We start from the raw sequence: 21,989 nt of genomic DNA, 5'->3' as shown, positions 1-21,989 counted from the left end.
GGTCCTTCACGTGGGTCCGTGGGGCTGTGAGGCAAACACAAGTTTGATTTGGACAATAATGACGTTATACTGGTAGGAACGAAGTGGACCAGACCACCAATAGATTAATGTGTCCGTCCGTCCGTCCGTCTGTCCGGCAAGATGGCCGCCCGCTCCCCCTGCGATCTGTGAACTAAACAAGATGGCCGTCGCTTCCGGCGCCTCACGGCAAAACTTTAAACTTCGCTTCAAATTTACTTTACTGAAACGCAGCACGTTTTTTTAACAGAGACAAGATACATTTATTAATACAGAGACGAGATACATTTAATCGCCTTATTTGTGCACGAAAAGCACGGCGCGAGGCCTAGTGCGGCAGGCTTCACGAGGCCTAGTGCGGCAGGCTTTGCGAGGCCTACTGCCGAAAAGACATCGCGAGGCCTACTGCAGAGAAGGCTTCGCGAGGCCTACTGCAGGGAAGGCTTCGCGAGGCCTACTGCAGAGAAGGCTTCGCGAGGCCTAGTGCAGAAGGCTTCAATAGGTCTACTGCAGAGAAGGCTTAGCGAGGCCTAGTGCAGCAGGCTTCGCGAGGCCTAGTGCGGCAGGCTTCGCGAGGCCTACTGCAGAGAAGGCATCGCGAGGCCTACTGCAGAGAAGGCTTCGCGAGGCCTACTGCAGAGAAAGCTTCGCGAGACCTAGTGCAGAAGGCTTCGCGAGGCCTACTGCAGGAGGCTTCGCGAGGCCTACTGCGACAGGCTTCGCGAGGCCGTCCGTCTGTCCGACAAGATGGCCGCCCGCTCCCCCTGCGATCCGTGAACTAAATGAACTAAACAAGATGGCCGTCGCATCCAGCGCAGCCAATGACATCGCCTGTTGCAATCCTTGCTCTGTGGGCGCGCGAGTCAGTGGGGAGGGGGGTGTGGACGTCATCGCTCTGTGGGCGCGCGGGTCAGTGGGGAGGGGGGTGTGGACGTCATTGCTCTGTGGGCTCGCAGTTCAGTGGGGAGGGGGGTGTGGACGTCATTGCTCTGTGGGCGCGCGAGTCAGTGGGGAGGGGGGTGTGGACGTCATTGCTCTGTGGGCGCGCGAGTCAGTGGGGAGGGGGGTGTTGACGTCATTGCTCTGTGGGCTCGCGGGTCAGTGGGGAGGGGGGTGTTGACGTCATTGCTCTGTGGGCTCGCAGGTCAGTGGGGAGGGGGATGTTGACGTCATTGCTCTGTGGGCGCGCGGGTCAGTGGGGAGGGGGGTGTGGACGTCATCGCTCACCCCCCATGCACAAATCATTTTCTTTTTAACTCCTCTATACCCGGTCGATATCCCTGTACCGGTATTAGTATTATTCCTACCAGCCCATCCCGCAGGGTCCTGTTTGTTCCGGACGTTGATTAATATTTTACTTCCCCCCCCACCTCTCCTTCCCCCTGCTCCCTCCACTTTATTTCTTTCTCCCTCACCTTCCCATGTAAAAGTGCACGTCCGGAAAAAAAGGTACCACTCAGTGGGGCAGCGAGCTCAATCTCCCCCTTCTCTAAACTCAGGTGCACAACTGTTCGGGACTAAGTACTAAGATATACGGAGTTTCTGTACCACCCTCTCCTACATCGCGGTTTATGCTGTGTACTGAGCCCCCATTGAAATACAATCAAAACATTGCAAAAAATATATATTTTAGTTACAATATTTTATTTTAAAAACAAGTTAGGTAGGCTACCCTATCCTAACCCAAAGATCTAAATGCCGTCCGTCAAAAAAGGTATAGCTGTATTTAAAAAAAAATTGTAATACATTTTAACTACTAGTATTTACAGATAAGTGAATGCGTTTTGACAACAGAGGTGGGAGGCTGTGTGGTCTGCGGGCCGAAACAGTTTGAGATACACCACTAGAGGAAAGTTTGACTGCCTCTTCCATGGAATAGGTGAGAATTTCCACACTTTACCCCATTATACATGGCCTGTTGATTTACTAACTGGTGCATACCCATTTATACTTCTGGGTGGACAGAGGCAGGGAGATTTAATAAACATGTCCATTGTGTCAACTGGCGCACCGGGATCTCAAACAACATCTGTATTGCAAGGCCAGAGTGCTAACCATTGCACAATGGAATAATTCCACGATAAACGACAATTAACGTTGCAATGGCAGTCCACTGCTATGTCCAGTTGATGTGCCGTGTCTAACTGTCATAATGCAATTCTGCAGTTTCAAATTAATAGGCAAAACATTTAAATCAGGTTATACACACATCTTATCATTTGGTGAACCTCCGATAAGCACGGTTGACTACGTATGGTGCAAAATAATTTCAACATACATTCATCTTTAAAGAAGTTGAAGGGTTATTTTCAACGTAATAATGAAACCGATATATATGTTCATTCAAACCCTCTTCCCACCTTATTCATATTTCAGAGCACCACACTGTAAAGTATGTCAGTCAATTTCCGTCCTTTCTTAACTCTGACAAAGTAATTGTTTGTAAGGTTCGAATACGGGTTGTGCAAGTTTCAGTACAAGGCCTCAGGAACCACACCCAACTGGTGAATTTAACAGTTAAATAATACATCTTCACGGTGCTTTTAACACCGACTTAAACACGTTTATTTTCTCTTCTGTTTAGTTTAAATATAGTCAAAATGTTATCGATGCTATCTGCGCTTCCATCTCAGCTTTTCTGCTGAATATGGCGCGTTACCAATATTAGTTCAATTGATAATAACATTCAGCAAATACATTTCCGAAGGAAGGACTACTCATATCAGTCATAAGATTTTTTTTGCCATACTTGACTATGCTTGTTAAGTGTGACAAGTTGGTGAAGAGGCGCCCAGGACCGGATCTTACTCACCAATGATGTTAGCCATGGTTGGGAATTGAACTCGGGTATCATGGGTTCACAGCGCAGTGCGCTAACCACTGCACCATTGGTTTAACACATAGACTTGTGCGACCAATATTATCCAACTCTGGCTGTCCGTCTGATCATGCTAGTTGTAATTACTGGTGAAACATCGTACTCGAATTGTAAATATTGTGGGATTACTCTCCAACACACCGGTGTGCTGTACTAGTGTAGTGACATAAGAAGGGAGGGGCTGCTGGGGGCTCTGGGTTCCCGGGCGGGTCCAGACGCTTAAGCCTCTGGGTGCCAGGCGCTGGGTTCCCAGGGGGTCCAGACGCTTAAGCCTCTGGGCGCCAGGCGTTGAGTTCCCAGGCGCTTAATCCCCTTGGCGCCGCCAAAGGGGGGGGGCTGTGTGTGCTCTGTGGGAGATCTGGGGGCGCACACGGCCCCACCCCTCGTTGGACTAGGCAAGAAAAAGGGAGCTCCCTAGACGATCGGGGCCAGTCGTAACTCAAGACCCAAGACCCACGACCAGCCATCTGAAGACCCTGGGATGTTGTGAGAGCCAGTGGTGGGACTCTGGAACTCCCGACTCGACGACCTTGTGAGGGCGAGTTCCAGAGCGTAGCCAGAGTAGAGTATCTAGGCTGTGTACCTAGGCTGTGTACCTAGGCTGTAACAGAGTATCAGGACTGTTGGAGAGTTGGACTGTTGGAGAGTTGGACTGTTGGAGTGTTGTATTGTAATCAACAAGTTACCTCTACAAGTGTCTCCGGAACCCGTTACACTAGTAACGAATTGGCATGTTTTATTTACAAACAAACCTTACGAATTGGATGTGTCGGGTGGTGGCAGGTTTAATGACACATTTATATTTACGTGATCTCACCCAAAAACCTCTATTATAGACTTCACCATTGCTCTACCCCAACATAATATGCATGTTACGGTATTTAGAGTGAGCACGCATATTTCTCTATGTGATAGTTTCATTTAATTAAGTCGGGGGTTTGTAATGCTGATGTATAAGAAAATTACACGCATCTGACATTTCAGGGGATGAAGGTGCGTGTGCATTGTAATTAACCATTTTCATACCTCAATAACAGCCATCAAACATAATAATTCCATTTAAATTAAATATACTTGGAGTAATTTGATATACAGTAGTTTCCTACTCTTTGATTATTTCGGTAAAGTCATGTAAGTATTACTTTAAGAGCATTTAACAGCCTACAAAGAACACAACTGCTAATAATAAAATGTTATCACAATCGCAGAGCTGGTAATATTTGCAACTGTAATCTGCTGCAGCTGTGAACAAATATGAAGGTGTTTCGGCTCACATCGTGCCATCCACAGCTATAGCATTGAGTGAAATTTCAATGTTGCTGCTTGTGAACAAATTTCATGGCAGCATTGTCAAGTGTTGTTGCCACGTAAAAGGCACGCTGCTCACAATACCCATTGTCGAGTTCTATTTATCACCTTAATTTTTAAATTGAGATGGAACATCTCGTTTTCAAGGGTGGCCATCGTGTCAAGTGCCACACACATAAATAGCAAAAACAATAAATATCAGCATGAAAACGTGAACGCACAAAAACATTGATTTTGAATGTCGCTACTAAATTAGATGCATGATGAGTTTCTGCTGTACTATTTTACATCCATTTTTCAATCCACTGCTGGATTAAAAACAACTAATGTTTTTAATTGTCAATATCCCTTTATGTGTGATCATTAGCAGACTTAGAAAATCTAAGAGAGCAGCTGTGTTGACGAATTAGTGAGGGATAGGTGCAGCCCGCAAGTGCTTGTTCAGCAGAATGGCAGTTGTAGCTAGCCGACAGCCCCTTTCGATGGTATTTGGCCTTCTCTTCCACGCTGGCAAGATGTTCCTGGAAGTGGAGTCGTTATATATTTTATTCTGTCATGCGTGACCTGCCAATTGACTCATAAACTAAATGAGGGGTATTAAACTATCTCAAACAACTGTCGGCAGTGGCAGAACATGCTTGCCAACAGGGACACTCAATTGATTTTGATAACATTGAAGTGTTGTGTAAAACTAGTTACTACTGGCAAAGACTAATTAGAGAATCCATTGAAATTGAGAGAAACAGAAATAACTTTAACCGCTCAGACAGCTATAGGCTTAGTGCGGCCTGGAAGCGTATAATTAAATAATACATATTACAATTCCTTATAGGGGATACAAACACTAATGAACTGATTACTAACGTAGCATATAATTCCATTAACACACATTACAGCTGATTACTCATCTACAACTAACATCGTAACAATTGCCTGATTTCTAATCTAGTATATAATTACAATAACCCCCCCCCCTCCTCCTCAAATCGTTGCACCTGATGAGTTAAATGATGATGTCACCCTGCTGCTGCTCTATTTAAGACCGGGAGCAAGAGCAGAGCCTCACCATTCTGACGAATTGCCCGATGAGGAGGGCCGCAACTAGCCTGGCTTCCTTTACAGCCCAGTGAGCCGCGACCACTGCTGTGTCTCTGCTGGTGTCGTGCCAAGTCTCGGCTCCCTGGCTGCCTGGCCAGTGGCAGCCTCGCAGGCCCTCGCGGGCATGGCGACCAAGCGTTCTGGGGTGGTGAGTCAAGGTGAGCGGGCTGGTGGGACTGCTGCTGAGGCGGAGGATGCTGTGATGAGACTGCCTGGAGGAGGGAGACCCGCAGAGGAGAGGGACGAGGCGCGAGCGTCGACCTCGAGGCGGGCGGAGGAGGACGCCTGGTGGCAGCAGGCGAGGAGCCGACGAGGAGTGGAATGGTGTCGGCCAGCCCAGGAGAGGAGGCGGAGGAAGCACCGAGCTCGGCGGGCCTGCAGGCGCAGGGTGCCCAAAGCGACGCTGTCTAGGCAAGTCCTGGACTTGTGGGGGCAGGGCGGCCCCAGGAGCACACAGGGCGGTGGCGCGGAGGACCGGGGGTGAACTTCACCCCGATACACGTCAAGCGGCACAATTGTGTACGGATGTCCTTCAAGGAGGACGTGCCAGAGGAGGTCACTATCGACAGACCGAGATTCGTGCGGTCTGTGATGATAGAAACTCTGCGAGTGGATCCTGCAGATCTGTTTTGTTTGATAGCCCTGCCGGGTGGCCGGGCTTTTGACGTGAGCTTCAAGACAAGTAACTTGTTGCAACTTTTTATGACTTTGTTCGAGGAGAAGGTGGGGGAACGGCCACTGTCACTGCTTAAGCTCCAACTGCTCTCCGAGCTAGATACAAAAATTGTCACCACGTTTTTGTATAACGAGACTGCCAAACCACAACGTCGAGGTGTGGCTGAGGCAGCACTGCCTGGTGCTATCTGATGGTAAACGAGTCCAATACTCTCTAGGGATCTGGACGGGCGCTAGGCAATGGCGAGTGAGGCTGAAAACGGCAGAAGGAGCCCTACAACACATCCCGAGCGCCCTGAACATTGGTGGCAATAGGGGCTACGTGGTATACGCTGGGCAGCCCAAGCTTTGCAGAAAATGTGGGGGAAGCGGCCATCTGGCCGCAGCGTGCGAAGCACAGATATGCTACCGATGTAAGGCACGGGACCACGTTGTGGCGGAATGTAGCGCCCTGGCATCGTGCAATCTATGCGGGGATAAGGACCACCTGTATAGAAATTGTCCGCTATCATATGCCAATAAGGTCCGGGCACATAAGAGCAAGGTGGCTGATGGAGACGGGGAGGCGGCCGAGGTCTGGCGGAAACAAACACAGCCAGAGGGGACGATGGGGGACGGGAGTAGAGAGGAGGGCGGGCTGGGTACGCCGCTGCGGGACGAGAAGGAGGAGGGGGAGATGACGTCGGAGGAAGACGCAGATTCCACGGGCCGGCAGGCGGAGCACCCCGTGGATGAGGACAAGGAGTTTGTGGAAAAGCCCCCCGAACCATCGGTGGTTAGCTGGGCGGAGGCAGTGGAGGTGGGAGAGGAAGGGGAGGAGCAGCAGAGGGCGAGCACCAAGAGGGAGAAACTTACGAGGGTAACGAAAAGAAAACGGAGGGCGCCACGCGCCCCAACGAGGGCTACCCCCACACACGGCCCAGAAACGTCGGGCTCCTCGACAGATACGAGGACGTCGGAAGATGGTGCCGTGGCGGCTAAGATCAACCATGGAAGAGGGCTGCCCAAGGGAGCTTAGGAGAGCGGAACAGTTGCAGGGATTGGCTGATAAAAACTTGTACGAACTATTGGACGACGTGTCTGGGTAGGGAGAGGCAATTCTGAGTATGGACCTCACCATAGCATCGGTAAACGTGAGGAGAATGTGGGGCAGGGCTAGGAGGGGGGCCATTTTACATTACCTACGGTCCCTGAAAAAGGACGTTTACTTTTTACAGGAGTGCCACTTGCCATACTCCCTTGGTCGAGAGGAGCTGGCCAGAGACTGGGAGGGACACTGCTTCGGGTCCGGAAGTAATGTTAATAGGAGTTCAGGAGTAGTTATCCTCCTATGTAGAAAGAACGTAGAGGTGCAGGAGGCCCGAGAAGTGGTCCCCGGGCGACTCCACTATGTCGATGTTTCATACGATGGTACGGCAGTCCGGCTGATCAACGTGTACGCCCCCACACGCTCCCCAGAATGCGTGGAGTTACTAGAGAACGTGGCAGCCTTGCTGCTAACACGAAGGCACATCGTCATGGGGGGCGATTTTAATTGTCCTCTATCCCTGTCGGACACGCTGCCAGTCACCGGAAGTCGAAGGTTGGACCCCTCCTCTAGGAGGCTGGGGGCTTTGATTAGAGTTTTTGATTTGAAAGACACTTACCGGTCATTACACCCAAAGCAATGAGGGTTCACGTGGTCTAGTTGTTTGGGAACCTCACACTCGAGGATTGATTTCCTCTTAGTCTCCGCCAAGGTTAAGATGGAGAGGGTGGAAAACGAACCCTTCCCTTTTTCCGACCATAAGCTGATAGCCGGGAGGCTCAGAATCCCGGATGGGCTGAGGTTGGGAAGGGGAATCTGGCGCATGAACACGGGACTGCTGGAGGACAAAAAGGTGGTGGAGGAATTTGTCAGGTAGTACGAGGAATGGAGGAGCCTGCGGTGCTGCTTTGGCACTATAGCCGAATATTTTGGAATGGTGAAGGGGCGAATTAAGACCTTTTTCCAGACCCAGAGCAGAAGGAGGAGCGTAAGGGGTGCATTGCGGGGATTGAATGAGAGATTGGAAGGAGCGTATAAACTGATGGAACTGGGATTCCCCGTCATGGGAGAAATAAAGCAACTAAAAGATAGGATCTCTGCGTTTTTGGAGAAGCAGGCCGCGCATCTCGCTTTCAGGGCACGGGTGAAGGTGGTCGAGGAGGGAGAGCGATGCACGCATTTCTTCTTTAAGAAATGCAGGAAAGCGGACAACACAATCCGAGAATTGGTATGTCCCAGATTAGGTAGACTCAAGCACACAGATGAGATAACGGAGGCCGCCAGGGGTTACTTCAAGGAATTGTACAGGAGTAGGCCGTCAGACGAGGGGGCGCAGAGCACATTGCTAGGGGAGGTAGATAGGGTTATTGGGACTCCAGAGGAGATGAACAAGCATATCCAGAGGGCAGAATTGGATGAGGTGGTGGGGGGATTACGTCGGCACAGAGCACCAGGGGTAGATGGGATACCGGCTGAATTCTATGTTACGTTTTGGAATACCATCAGGGACGACATGTGGCAGATGTATAATTAAATTACGGAGGAAGGCCCTGTGCCAGATTCAATGACAATAGGGGTCATAACCCTTGTATACAAGGGGAAGGGGGAGCGCAGTGACCTCGGGAGCTGGCGCCCGATCACCCTGCTGAACACCGATTATGAAATCCTGGCCAAGGTTATCGCGGCGCAACTGGGGAAGGTGGTGGGGGAGGTGGTGGGGTCTGACCAGAAGTGTGCGATTCCGGGAAGGCAGATATCCGATAACCTCGTCCTATGGAGGGAGGTGGTGGAAACCACTGTGGAGAGGGGTAACTCATTGGGACTACTCAGTTTAGATCAGGAGAAGGCATTTGATAGCATCTCTCATGATTATTTGTTCGCGGTTTTGAGGCGAATGGGGGTGGGGAAACAGCTTATTGATTGGATAAGGAAACTATATCATAAGCTCACAGGTAGCCTGCTAATGAATGGAGTCCTCTCGGAAGGGTTTCCAATTGGGTCCGGTGTGCAGCAGGGGTGTCCGATGTCGCCTGTGTTATGCATAATGTGCATGGAGCCTTTTGCCCAGGCTGTCAGGGGAAGCCGGCTGATTAGAGGGGTGAGCATGCCAGGGTGTACGGAACCAGCAAAAATTGCAATGTATATGGACGATGTTGTCATTTTCTGTGGGGCTGTTGCTTTGGTATGGGAGGCCCTGGGACTCGCGGATAGATTATTTTTGGCCTCAGGATTAAAGGTGAACGTAAGCAAAAGTGAGTTGCTGATATTCGGTGACCCCAGGTTATTTGAGGGCCGCCCGCCAGGTATAACAGTCCTGGTGGAGGGGATCAAGATCTTAGGAGTCACGTTCTATAGGGAGGACTCTGCGACAAAGAATTGGAGGGGAAAAGAGTGCATGGTGAGGGGCAGGCTGGCTGGTTGGGCAGACAGGTGCCTTTCAATGGAAGGTAGAATGTTGGTCTTGAGGGTGGAAATCCTCCCGGTACTTATCTACCTGGCCTACGTGATCCCACCGGGGGCGCAAATGGCAAAAAGCTTGGAGCGCCTGTTCTTCAAGTTCATCTGGGGGGGAGGGATGAACTGAGTGAAAAGAAAAACAATGTACAAACGTGCCGAGAACGGTGGGAGGGGGGCCCCGAATGTCGCGTGCATCCTCGACACGATTATTGTCTTTAATACGCTGCGACTATATTTCTCCAATGGGCTCCAGGTGAAAGCCTCATATTATGTACTATACAGACTGGCGTGGCTCCTGAGGCGGCTAAGCATGGCGTCGTTGCCGCGCGGCACCCCCCTGGCTTGGCCTCAGGGGTGGTTGTGTAAATGAATACATCACGAAGTACGAGCCGGACCGGACACGGGGGTCGTGGGTTCCCACGGAAGTCCTGGCAGAAATGTCGAAAAAGGAGGTCTGTACAGAGGTGCCAGGTGCTCGGGGTACCCGGCCCCGACAAATTTGGAAAAATGTAACATCGGCAGCCCTGACGAAAAGGCAAAGGGACTTATCCTGGCTGACCGCATGGGACAGGCTGCAATGCAGGCTATTTATGTGTTCCCGCAGATTGGCCCGCTATCCTGATTGCCCGAGGGGCTGCGGCCTGGGAGAGAGCGCTGCTCATGTCCTCGTACAGTGCCCATTTGCCCAGGAGGTGTGGGAGTTAAGTCGACCCCTGCTGTCCCATTTTTGCCCCGTAAAGGCCACAGCGCCTAATATAATTTGGGGGATGTTCAGGCAGAGGGCGGGTGAGGTCTGGGCTCAGGCATGGGCCGTCATAGGTGCCGTAAAAGAGGCCCTGTGGACGGCGCGCCAGAAGCTGATTAAGGGCGTCTATATGTCGCCTCCCGAGGTATACCGACTAGCCAGGGGGCTGTTTGAAAGGGTGGTGGAGGTGGAGCGGGCGACAACAGGCAGAGCAGCCACAAAGCAAAATGGAGATAGCCGCTACCTCCGGGTGGCATAGGCTGAATTGTGCTGGTTGAGAATGCCCCCCGCCGTGGAGGATGGGTGTATTAATGTATCCTCCCTCGCGACGCTGAGCACCTTTTTTTTTACTTTTTGCTTAAAGGGTGCGTAGGATGGGGAGTTCTATCGCGACGTATTCTGTGCATCAGTAAGGGCGCCGGTTGTTACGAGAACCCCCTGTTTTTCGGGTTAAGGTCACGCGGTCTCCTGTTTTTTTCATGTTATTTTTGGCTGTTCAAGGTAATGGTCTACCAATGATTGAGAAATGGAGGAATTTTAAACAGCCCTGGGCTCTTGCGGTGTGTAGGAAGGGAAGTTATATCCCCTTGTACGCTGGGCTACTGCAGTAAGGGCACTGTTTGTTACAAAAAGATCCCCTGTTTCGGGTTGTGGTCATGCGTTTCTTTTTTCCAGTTGTTCCCTGTTCCTTTTTGGCTGTTCAAGGAAGCGGCCTTCCCGTGATTGAGAAATGCTGGTGTCGTGCCAAGTCTCGGCTCCCTGGCTGCCTGGCCAGTGGCAGCCTCGCAGGCCCTCGGGGGCATGGCAACCAAGCGTTCTGGGGTGGTGAGCCAAGGTGAGCGGGCCAGGTTGGCTGCTGCAGACGGGGAGGATGGTGAGGTGGGACTGCCTGGAGGAGGGAGACCCGTAGAGGAGAGGGACGGGGCGCGAGCATCGACCTCGACCGGGAGGCGGGCAGAGGAGGACGCCTGGTGGCAGCGGGCGAGGAAGGGAGAGGAGCCGACGAGGAGTGGAATGGTGTTGGCCAGCCCAGGAGAGGAGGCGGAGGAAGCACCGAGCTCGGCGGGCCTGCAGGCGCAGGGTGCCCAAAGCGACGCTGTCCAGGCAAGTCCTGGACCTGTGGGGGCAGGGCGGCCCCAGGAGCACACAGGGCGGTGGCGCGGAGGACCGGGGGTGAACGAGGGTTGAGTGGTGGAGTATGGCGAACCGCAGGATAAAGGCTCTCTTCCAGACATATAGCAGGGGGAGGAGCATGAAGAGGGAGCTGCAATTATGGTGTTCCCCGTGGGTGAGGACATAGAAAGGTTGAAGGGGAGGCTATCCTCGGTATTAGAGAGGAGAGCCAGGCAACTGGTATACAGGGCAAGGGTCAGGGCAATGGAAGAGGGGGAAAAGTGTACGAGATACTTCTTTAAGAAATGCAGGACAGGAGATAACACAGTTAAGGAATTGGTGAGCCCGACTAGAGGCAGGCAGGTAACGACTGAGGGAATGATAGAGATAGCGAGGGATTACTATGGGGAGTTGTATGGGAGGAAGGAAACGGATAAGGAGATGCGGGAGGCTCTGCTGGGAGAGCTGAGACATGAAGTTAGGAACCCAGAGGGGCTGAAAGAGAGGATCCAGATGGGGGAAGTGGGGGAGGCGGTGAGAAGGCAAAACAGGAACAGGACACCTGGACTGGATGGAATCCCGGCGGAATTCTACATCACATTTTGGGATTTGTTGAAGGAGGATATGCTGCAAATGTGCAGGGAGACGCTGGAGGGCGGCCTGGTGCCAGAAGACATGAGGGAGGGGCTCATCACACTGATGTATAAGGGGAAGGGGGACCGGAGAGATTTGGGAAACTGGAGGCTAATTACGCTTCTGAACTCAGACTATAAGATCATGGCAAAGATAGTTGCGACACACTTGGGGAGGGTGGTGGGAGAGGTGGTGGGACGAAAGATCTCGGACTCACTAGTGCTACTGCGGGAGGCGATCGAGGTGGAGGGGGAGAGAGAGGGTGCCCCCTGGGGCTCCTAAGTCTGGACCTGGAAAAGGCATTCGATCGGCTCTCACACGAGTATGTCTTTGCAGTGCTAGACAAAATGGGAGTGAGGGGGTCCCTGGTGGAATGGGTGAGATGCATATACCAAGGACTCAGGACCATGGTGATGGTGAACAGAGAACTCTCAGAGACGATCTAAGTGGAGTCGGGGGTAAGGCAAGGTTGCCCGATGTCCCCAGTGCTGTTCGTAATGGGCATGGAACCTCTCACACAGGCGATATGGAATAGCCAGGGGATCAGGGGAGTGACAGTCCCAGGGAATATGGAACAGGGGAAGGTAGTGCTGTACATGGACGACGTGGTCATCCTCTGCAGGGAAGTGGCATCGGTATGGGGGGCCGGGGAAGAGACGAGACGATTCGGATGGACCTCTGGTTTGAAGGTAAACGCCAAGGAAAGTGTGCTGATGGTCTTTGGAGACTCGAGACTGTTCGAGGGGCGGCCACCAGAACTGGAGATGAGGACAGAGGAGGTCAGGATATTAGTTATAGACTTCTGTCGAGAGAAGTCAGCGGAGAGGAACTGGGGAAAGAAGATATGACAGGTGAGGGAGCAGCTGCGAAGGTGGGCAGGGAGGAAGCTGTCGATGGAAGGAAGGATCATGGTAGTGAGGACGGAGGTGATGCCGACCCTTAATTATCTAGCATATGTATACCCACCAGGCAAGGGGGAGATAAGAAGCCTGATGTCAGCATTATTTAGGTTCATCTGGGGGGGGGGGGAGGGATGGATAGGGTAAAGAGGGTAGCGATGCGCAAACGTGTAGACAACGGGGGGAGGGGGGTCCTAGATGTGGCGTGGGTCCTGCTCTCAACCTTTGTATGCAACTCGCTGAGGCTGTTCTACTACGAAACACCCCGAGGCAAGGCAGCCTGCTACTTGAGGTACCGTCTGGAGTGGTCAATGAGGGGGCTCGGGATGTCCCAGCTGACGAGGGGCACGCCTCTGGCCTGGCCACAGGGATGGCTGCATATGGTGGTGGGGGACTACATAAAGGAGTATGGCTTGCACCAGGAAAGGGGCCCATGGACCCCCAAAAAAGTGATGGCAAAAGTGAATAAAGGGGAGGCCTGCAAGGAGGTGGCAGGGGTAAAGAGAGCAGTACACCGGCAAGTATGGAAGAGCACTGCATCAAAGGCACTCACAAAGGAGCAAAGAGACTTGTCATGGTTGGCGGTGCGGGATAGGCTAGGGACAAGGAGCTTCATGTTCGCCCGCCAATTAGCAAACTCCCCCAAATGCCCGAGAGGTTGCGGCAAGGATGAGGATGCGGTACACGCAATGGTGAGGTGCCCCTTTGTGCGGGAGGTATGGAGGAGGAACGGCCCGGTACTACCCGGCGCAGGTGACTGAGCAGGACATTATGTGGGGTGCCTTGAGGGGGGTGGGGGAGGGAGACAGAGACCGGGTGTGGGCCGTAATAGGTGCAACGAAGGAGGCTTTGTGGGGGGCGCGCAGAAAGGAGCTGGACGGGTCCCCTGTGCTGCCTGTGGGGGTATGTCAATGGGCGAGGAGGTTGCTGGAAAGGGTGATGGAAGTGGACCGTGCAAGGTTGAGACACAGGGCCGCGGGCGTAAAGTGCATGTGGCCCCTACCCGGGGTGGGGTAGAAAGGGCCCGTGGGTATGGGGAAGGGACGGTGAGGGGTAGCCGTGTGTATTTAACTGGCCTACTGAGGTGTGCAGGCGAGGAACGCCCGGACACACGGGGGGGGGGGGGGGGGGGGAGGGCGATACGAAGGAGCGTTGCGAGGGTAAATGGTGGCGACGGTGGGGAAGTGGCGCGGGGCGGTGGGCGTTGCGGTGGCTGGCCTTTGTCGTATTGTAGGTGGGAGCACCCGCGGATGGGACGAAGATCGGAAGGGGCCTGTCGAGACGCCCAGGATGGAATGTTACTCCAAGTGTTGCTTTCTTTGGGTTTCTTTGTTATTTCCGCTGAGAAGTTAATTACAACTTTTAAATCGCAATTACCAGCGAAACGTCGTAATCAAATATTGTAAATGTTGTGGTTTGACGCTTCAACACACCGGTGGGCTAAAGCTATTTGTCTTTTGTCAACGTGACACTTTTTTTGCTGATTGGCCATATCGGGTGGTGGAGGGTTACGACACATTTATAAATAACGCGATCTAACCCAAAAACGTTGATTATGAATAATATTTGTCGCGAAAGCCTACGTGTTAAACTAAATGAGGGGTGAAATAAAATAAAAATCACGACGTTTTGGAGGCAACACAAGCTTCCGTCTTCAGGTGGAACCGTCACAGCCCGACAGCTGTATCAAGTAAATGAGAGATTACAGGAGATACCACTCCGTATATATAATGGTTGAGGGGGGGGGGGGGGCAGGAATGGCCCACTTTTTATTATAATGGTAAGGTGCAGCTTGAGACTATGAATAGACTGCATAACAAAAGACTGAGCCTTTATTATGGAGAGGTTCGGTTTGTGACTACGCCTGGCCTACATAAAAAAGTGTGAGAAAAGCTAAACCTGGTAGAAAGCTAAACATGGTAAAACAAAACTGGCTGTCTATCAGTAACCTGTAATAGTTTTCTGTCAAATAAGATGGTCCAAATAAGTGTAGTTAAATCTTTTTTGCATGGTTAATCACATCTTTCCAATGATTACTCAGTTTGTAACCATCATCACGGTTGAAATTATGTCTGTGATTGTATATTTGTATGGCTTCGTGTACAAACCTTTGATGGTAGCCAGGAGATTTGCAGAGCACCTTGGTCTCGGACAAGACAATTTCATGAGAGCCCACAGAGTTGTAGCAATGATCGGCAACGGCCGAAGAATCAGTTCTGCCGTGTTTCAGATCTGACTTGTGCTCGCGGACACGATCAGAAACATGACATTTCGTTTCTCCAATGTAGCAATCACCACAACTGCAACTCAATTTGTAGACTCCAGGATACTGTAAGTCAGGAACGACATCCTTCACAGATGGAATCAGATCACGGATTTTATGCACTGTACTGAATCGGACTTGGATCTTATGTTTGTTTAGAATTTTGGAGATCTTTTTGGTCACGCCTGCTATGTATGGTAACGTGATAGTTTTGGTCGGAGTTTCATGTGGCTGTTTCTGTATGGTGGGAGAAACAGCTTGGCGGATGGTGCGGTCAGAGTATCCGTTCATCCTGAGGGCCCGATGTACATGTCTTAATTCACCGGCCAGGTGGTGTTGGTCAGAAATGCCATGGGCTCTGTGGTATAGCGTTTTGATGAGAGAATTCTTTTGAGATGGGTGGTGGTGGGAATCCGGTTTCAAGTAGGAATCTGTGTGGGTGGCTTTCCTGTAGACAGAATGTCCCAAGGATCCGTCAGGTCTCCTCTCAAACAGAATATCCAAGAATGGTAGTTTACCATCTTTCTCCACTTCCATGGTGAATCTAATGGATGGGTGTCTAGAATTGATGTGGTTCAAGAAGTGGTTCAATGCTGGGAGGCCATGTGGCCAGATGACGAAAGTGTCATCCACATACCTCTTACACAGGGAAGGACGCAGGGTGGATGTCTGGATAGCGTCTGATTCAAACTTTTCCATGAACATGTTGGCTATAACTGGTGACAAGGGGAAGCCCATAGGGGTACCCTCATTCTGTTTGTAGAAGGTTCCATTCCAGGTAAAATAGGTGTTGGTGAGGCAATGCCTAACCAGCGCAGGTACATCAGAATTCAATCCATGTTGGACTAAGTCCTCAATTATTGTTAGGGTGTCCGGTACTGGGACTTTGGTAAACAAAGATACTACATCAAAACTGACGAGGATGTCATCAGGAGATAGTACCATGTCCTTAACCATAGAGACTAATTGGGTTGAGTTGAGTACTGCCGAAGAGGTCTTGCCTGTGAAGGGAAGCAGAATATCTGATAGAAAACGGGCTAGTTTGTAAGTAGGAGAGTTTATCGTCGACACGATAGGTCGTAGTGGGCTGCCCTCTTTATGGATCTTGGGAAGACCATAGAGTCTGGGAGGTCTAGTCGCCGATGGTTTTAGAGAGGGACGTTTGCTTGGTTCGATTTTCGGTAAAGTCACTTATTTACGTGACTTTACCGAAAAAACCTAAGAATATGAATCCTTGCAGTCACGAAAACTTCAAATATAGAATAAATGAGGGGTGGTTAATATTTTTGGATGTGATTGAGTGACTCAGGGTACTGAACTAATATAGAGATTTCTTCAAGTGACCTCTTATCTATACTAGGGGTACTCCACTTTCATGTGTAATCTTCTGCAGAGATGTTTGTTGCATTAGCAGTACAATCAAAATGTTTCATTCATCGAAAGGAAATTTGCAAAATTGAATGGCAAAAACTATTTAATATGATTGGGAGATTTTGTTTTAATATGCAGACATTTTGTAATATTGCTGAAACCATGAACCTGGTATAAATTATAGGTGGCTACCTGAATTCGAACTCAAGATCTGAGCATTGGCAGCTCAGTATTCTGACCCTTTAGCCTCCTGACCACCTCTGAAGATGTTTATATGGTCAACAAGCTATGGGTCCCATTATGAAAATAAAATAAAGTAATTGTTATGGATATATGATTATCCACTCATGAATGCACAATGTAACTGCACGTAATGTACTATATATTGTATTAGCTTTTCAAGAACATCAACATTGATGCAAAATGCTTTAAAAGCCATTCCCATTAGTGTCCTTGTGTTTTATGGAGAAACATGCTTGCATGAATTTACATACGCATTAAATAAATAATCAAACTAACTATCTATATTTAGATATGGGTCTACCTCATAAGACAATTAAAACAACCCTTTTTATTCAGCATAATACTTAGCACTGAATGCAATGTTAATGTATGACTTTAAAATGTAAAATTTTAATTTGTGCATTCACATTCTGCAGCGTGAGTGTTGACAACGTGAGCAATGCCGTTCACCAAATAGTAATTAGGCAATCCCAGTCACCATTTGTTCACAGGTAAAAAAATGCTGAATCATTAAAACGAATGCCCAAAGAAGAATGCATGCCTGGCTCCTAAGCATAAATGTTGTGATGACCTGAAATCCCTGTCATTTGAAATAATTAATTATATATTCACGTGGTGTTCACTACCTTGTGCTTTTTGTGCTATGTGCTAGATATGCACGTTAATGTTAAGTCTGCATAAAAAACACCCCTTTAAATGTATGTGCGTATGCATGTGTAGTGCTGAACCCCAGCAGAGACCCCAGGGGAGGAACGGGTTTAGACTTCCAGCGCCGCGGACCGCCGTGATCCGGAAACAGCATTGCCTACAGACTCAGTCTGAATGGCTCCCCGAACTGTAAGAAGACATCAGAAAGCATGGAGTGAGACGTCCTAGAGCCCTCGACCCCACTAGAGGAGGAGGCCCTTAGCGGACCGGGTCAACCAACTCACAGAAGCTGTTACACTACTCCTGCAACAGCTGCGGAAGGACGGGGAGGCTCCTACCCCAGCGACAGCGACGCCGCCCTTGGCGTCCGCAGCAGCTTCTCCACTCACCCCAGCGGGAACGTTACAAGTGTAATAAACGACTGGACCACGATGTCTGGCTCAGTGTCCTTTATTCGGTTCGTGCTGTACACCCACACGGCTGTCTTTACTCTGTAGCTTCTCCACGGTGCTGACTCCAATGTCGGCCCGATCCACAACAGCAGCCCCGCTGCTGTTTCTCTCACACAGCCCCCCTTGGCTGTACTCGCTGCAACTCCTCTCTCTCTCCGCAGCTCTGACAGCCTCGTGCTGTCTCCCTCTCTCCCTCCGCAGCTCTGACAGCCTCGTGCTGTCTCTCTCTCTCTCTCCGCAGCTCCACCTGGCAGCCACACCGCTGCCTCTAACACGCAGCCCTTCTGGCTGTCTCCTCTGCAGCTGCACACCACTCCGCAGCTTCCTCTTGTCTTCGGGGTTGGCTCCCGATGGCCGTCGGTGCCCCCCCCTCTTCTCACTCGCCCGCGTGGCCTCACTCTTTTCCGCTCACACCCCGACTGACTTCCCCTTCCGGTTTACCCGCTTAAGGACCCGAACCTTCCACCCACGTCACATGACTCCACCCCCCGTGACGTCACATCCGGAAGGTCGCTTACGCCCGCATTACACCACCCTCCCCCGTAGAAAAATCCCAGCCGACCTCGGCTGACCAATAGCAAATCGTAATGCGGCGAACCGAGCTTCCCCCCCTAAAGGACACTAAGCATAAAATGTAACAGCAAGAACAACAACAACAACGCAATTAACATCAACGAACGTACAAAAAGCATGCAATAAATACAACTGTAAGAAAAAAAACAACACAGCAACAATCAACGAAACGTAAGCGATTTGGAACGTGTGCGGGTCGCCGGCCCGTCCCGGACGGTCGGCGGCCCACTCGCAGAACGGGAACGCGATGAAAGTCGAGGAATGACAGGGGGTAATCCCCCTGTCGCAGCTGGAAGTCCACCGACGTCCCGTGTCCCTAAAGAGTTAGTCTTGGGCTTGTCCTGTGACCGTGCCCGCAGCTGGGTCGGAAGGGCTGCAGGGCTCGAAGGTCCCGCAGACCTGGCAGGCGTCCTCCGAGCAGGGCCCCTCGTCCCCCGCAATGTCACGGCCGGCCTGTCTGGAACAGGTACGACAGGCGCTCTAGCAAGATCAATGGACGCAGGCAGGGGAGAGTCAGCAGCAACAGACCCCGGCAAGGCAACATTGGGGGATGACGCATCATGTAAGGGAGCAACATATGGTTTCAAGCGCGACGTATGCACAACCCAGCGACGAGACCCAATCTGGACGCGTGCTGACTGTGGGTTGGGAACCGCAATGAGGCGTACGGGACCATGCCAGGGTTTGTGCAATTTCGGCGAGGTCCCCGGACGTACCTGTGGACAATGAAGCCAGGCTAGGTCCCCAACCTTCCAAGGGCACTCCCCCTCGGACCGTCGCGCATATCGCTCGTTCCGGGCCTGGGCTTTGGCCGTAGCCACGCGGGCATTCTCCCGCGCCTCCGTGACTCGGCGAACCGTGTCCTGAATGTATTCAGGAAGTGGTTTACGAGGTCCCTTCACCCCAGTTCCCAATTGCACATCCACCGGCGGCACGTTTTCCCGACCATACATAAGGTAAAACGGCGAATATCCTGTAGCCGCATGAGGCGTCATCCTGTACGCCGAAAGCACCCCGGGGATGTGCAGATCCCAATCTGATTGTTGTTCACTCATGGTATGGCAAAGCATGGCAGACAATGTCCTGTTCAGCCGTTCAACCATACCATCCATCTGCGGATGGTATGGGGATGTCCGTACTTTCTTAGTCCCAAGGCCCGCGCACACTTCCGCCAATAATTTAGAAGAGAAATTCCTGCCCTGGTCCGTGAGGAGTCTCTCAGGCGCCCCCTTATCCATAATATACCCAAACAAAAAGGCGTCGGTAATGGCCGCGGCCGACTGATCGGGCAACGGCCAGGCCATCGGCCAACGGGAGAGGTACTCAACCCCTACCAGCAAATATTTATTACCCCTCGCCGATGGTGGAAAAGGTCCCAATATGTCCAGTGCCACCAATTCATTGACTCGAGACACCTGAATCGACTGGAGAGGCGGCACGTAAGGATGTTTCGGCGGCTTACGTCGTGCACACGCAGGGCACGCGCGCACGTGCCCTACGACATCTGTCGCCATGCCGTACCAAAAATAATGACGTTGCAACGTCAACAAGGTCTTCTGCACCCCTAAATGTAAAAGAGTGTCACAATGGAGGGTTCTAATCAACTCGAATCGCAAGGACGTTGGTACCACCAGGCGCCAACGTTCCTGGAACCCCTCCCGCCACATAAGCAGACCATCTCGGAGAGCGGTTTGCGGCCCCATAGCCGTACTCGGACTCCCATTGTCCCTAGCAGACCGCTTCCGCAAGGACACCAACGACTCATCCATCATCTGTTCCCGGATCCAGACAGACCGCGGCAGGTTCAAAACCCCGTCAGCCGGTCCCGGTTCCATCGGAGTGTCCGACTTCTCGACGGCCAACGTAAGCGGCTGAGGGGGGTTTGGAATCGGCGAACACCTATGCGTCCCCGACTCACATTTACAAGGGGCGCGCCGCGGTAATCTGGAAAGTGCGTCAGCGTTCGCATGGCGCACTCCCTTCCGATGTTGAATTTGGAAGGAAAATTCCTGTAGCGTGTCCAACCAACGTGCCAACTGTCCGGATGGCTGGTCAATTTTAAGGGCATATTGCAAGGCCGCATGATCCGTACGCACAATAAAAGAACGACCGTAGAGGTATGGTCGAAATTGCCGTAGGAAAAAAACAACCGCCAATAGTTCTCTGCGAGTGACACAGTAGCGGGTTTCCGCAGGAGACAAGACTCGGCTACCATACGCCACGACACGCTCTACACCCCCTTTAGACTGTGATAATACCGCCCCAATACCTGTGTCACTCGCGTCCGTATCAAGAATGAATGGGTGATCGAAATCGGGATAATCCAATGTTGGGGCCGTGGCCAATAGATCACGCAGACTCCGAAAGGCCGCCTCCTCCGGCTGTCCCCAAACAAACTTCCGTCCTTTACCCATAAGGAGATGCAAGGGCCTCGCAATCGTCGCAAAACCCGGCACAAATCTTCGGTAATACGAGGCAAATCCCAAAAACCGCCGAACATCTCCCACGGTGGCCGGAGTCGGCCAATCCCGGACGCACGCCGTCTTTTCCGGATCCGTGGACACTCCCTCAGCACTCACAATGTGCCCCAAATAGCGGACGGACCGTTGCAGTAGGTGACATTTCTTTGGTTTGAATTTCAATTTGGCAGAACGCATCCTCATGAACACTGTCTCCAGCCGCGTCAAATGTTCATCAAATGTGCGGCTGAAGACAATAATATCGTCCAAATATATAAGACACGTCTCCCACTGCAACCCCGTCAAAACGAGCTCCATCAATCTTTGAAATGTAGCAGGGGCCGCATTCAATCCCATCGGGAGACAGTTGAATTGAAATAACCCCTGCGGCGTACGGAATGCGGTTTTCTCCCGTGAGGACTCGTCAAGGGGAAGCTGCCAAAATCCCGAAGAGAGGTCCAGTGTGGAAAAGAACTTAGCCCCCGACAATGCGTCGAGGGAGTCATCCATACGCGGCAGGGGGTACGCATCTGCCACCGATATCTTATTCAATTTGCGGAAATCAACACAAAATCGCAATTTGCCATCCTTCTTCTTAACCAAGACGACCGGAGCGCCCCATGGGCTGTTAGATGGCGATATAATGTCCGCAGCCAACATGTCTTCCACTGCCCCCCGCACGTGTTCTCGCTCCGCAGGACTCATCCGATGCGAATTTAATCGAATAGGGGCAGCATCGCCCGTCTCAATGTGATGGTAAAGCAACGAAGTGCGGCCCAAATCCAAATCATCGGAGCTGAACACATCGGAATATGTCAACAACAATTTACGCAGCGCACCACGTTGCTCCATGGACAGGGAAGAATTTCTGTCACATAAATCAGCAACCCAACGATCATCCGAACTCCTTGGCTCGGAAACCCCAGCAACAACTCCCCGGCTATGCGGACAATCATGGGTCGCAAATGCCGTAGTGGCATGTGCCACAACCGTACCGGCCGGGACACGGACGTTTTCTCCCCCCGCATTAAGCACCTGTAAAAACGGTAATTGATCCGGCCGGACGATGGTCTGTGCCCCCACTAACGCCAACCCGGTTGTTATCGTGGCGGACGGTGATAACAAGACC

The sequence above is a fragment of the Lampetra fluviatilis genome, chromosome 4, assembly GCF_964198595.1.
Source record: "Lampetra fluviatilis chromosome 4, kcLamFluv1.1, whole genome shotgun sequence".
NCBI lineage: Eukaryota > Metazoa > Chordata > Hyperoartia > Petromyzontiformes > Petromyzontidae > Lampetra > Lampetra fluviatilis.
Note: the sequence above shows the minus strand (reverse complement) of the source record.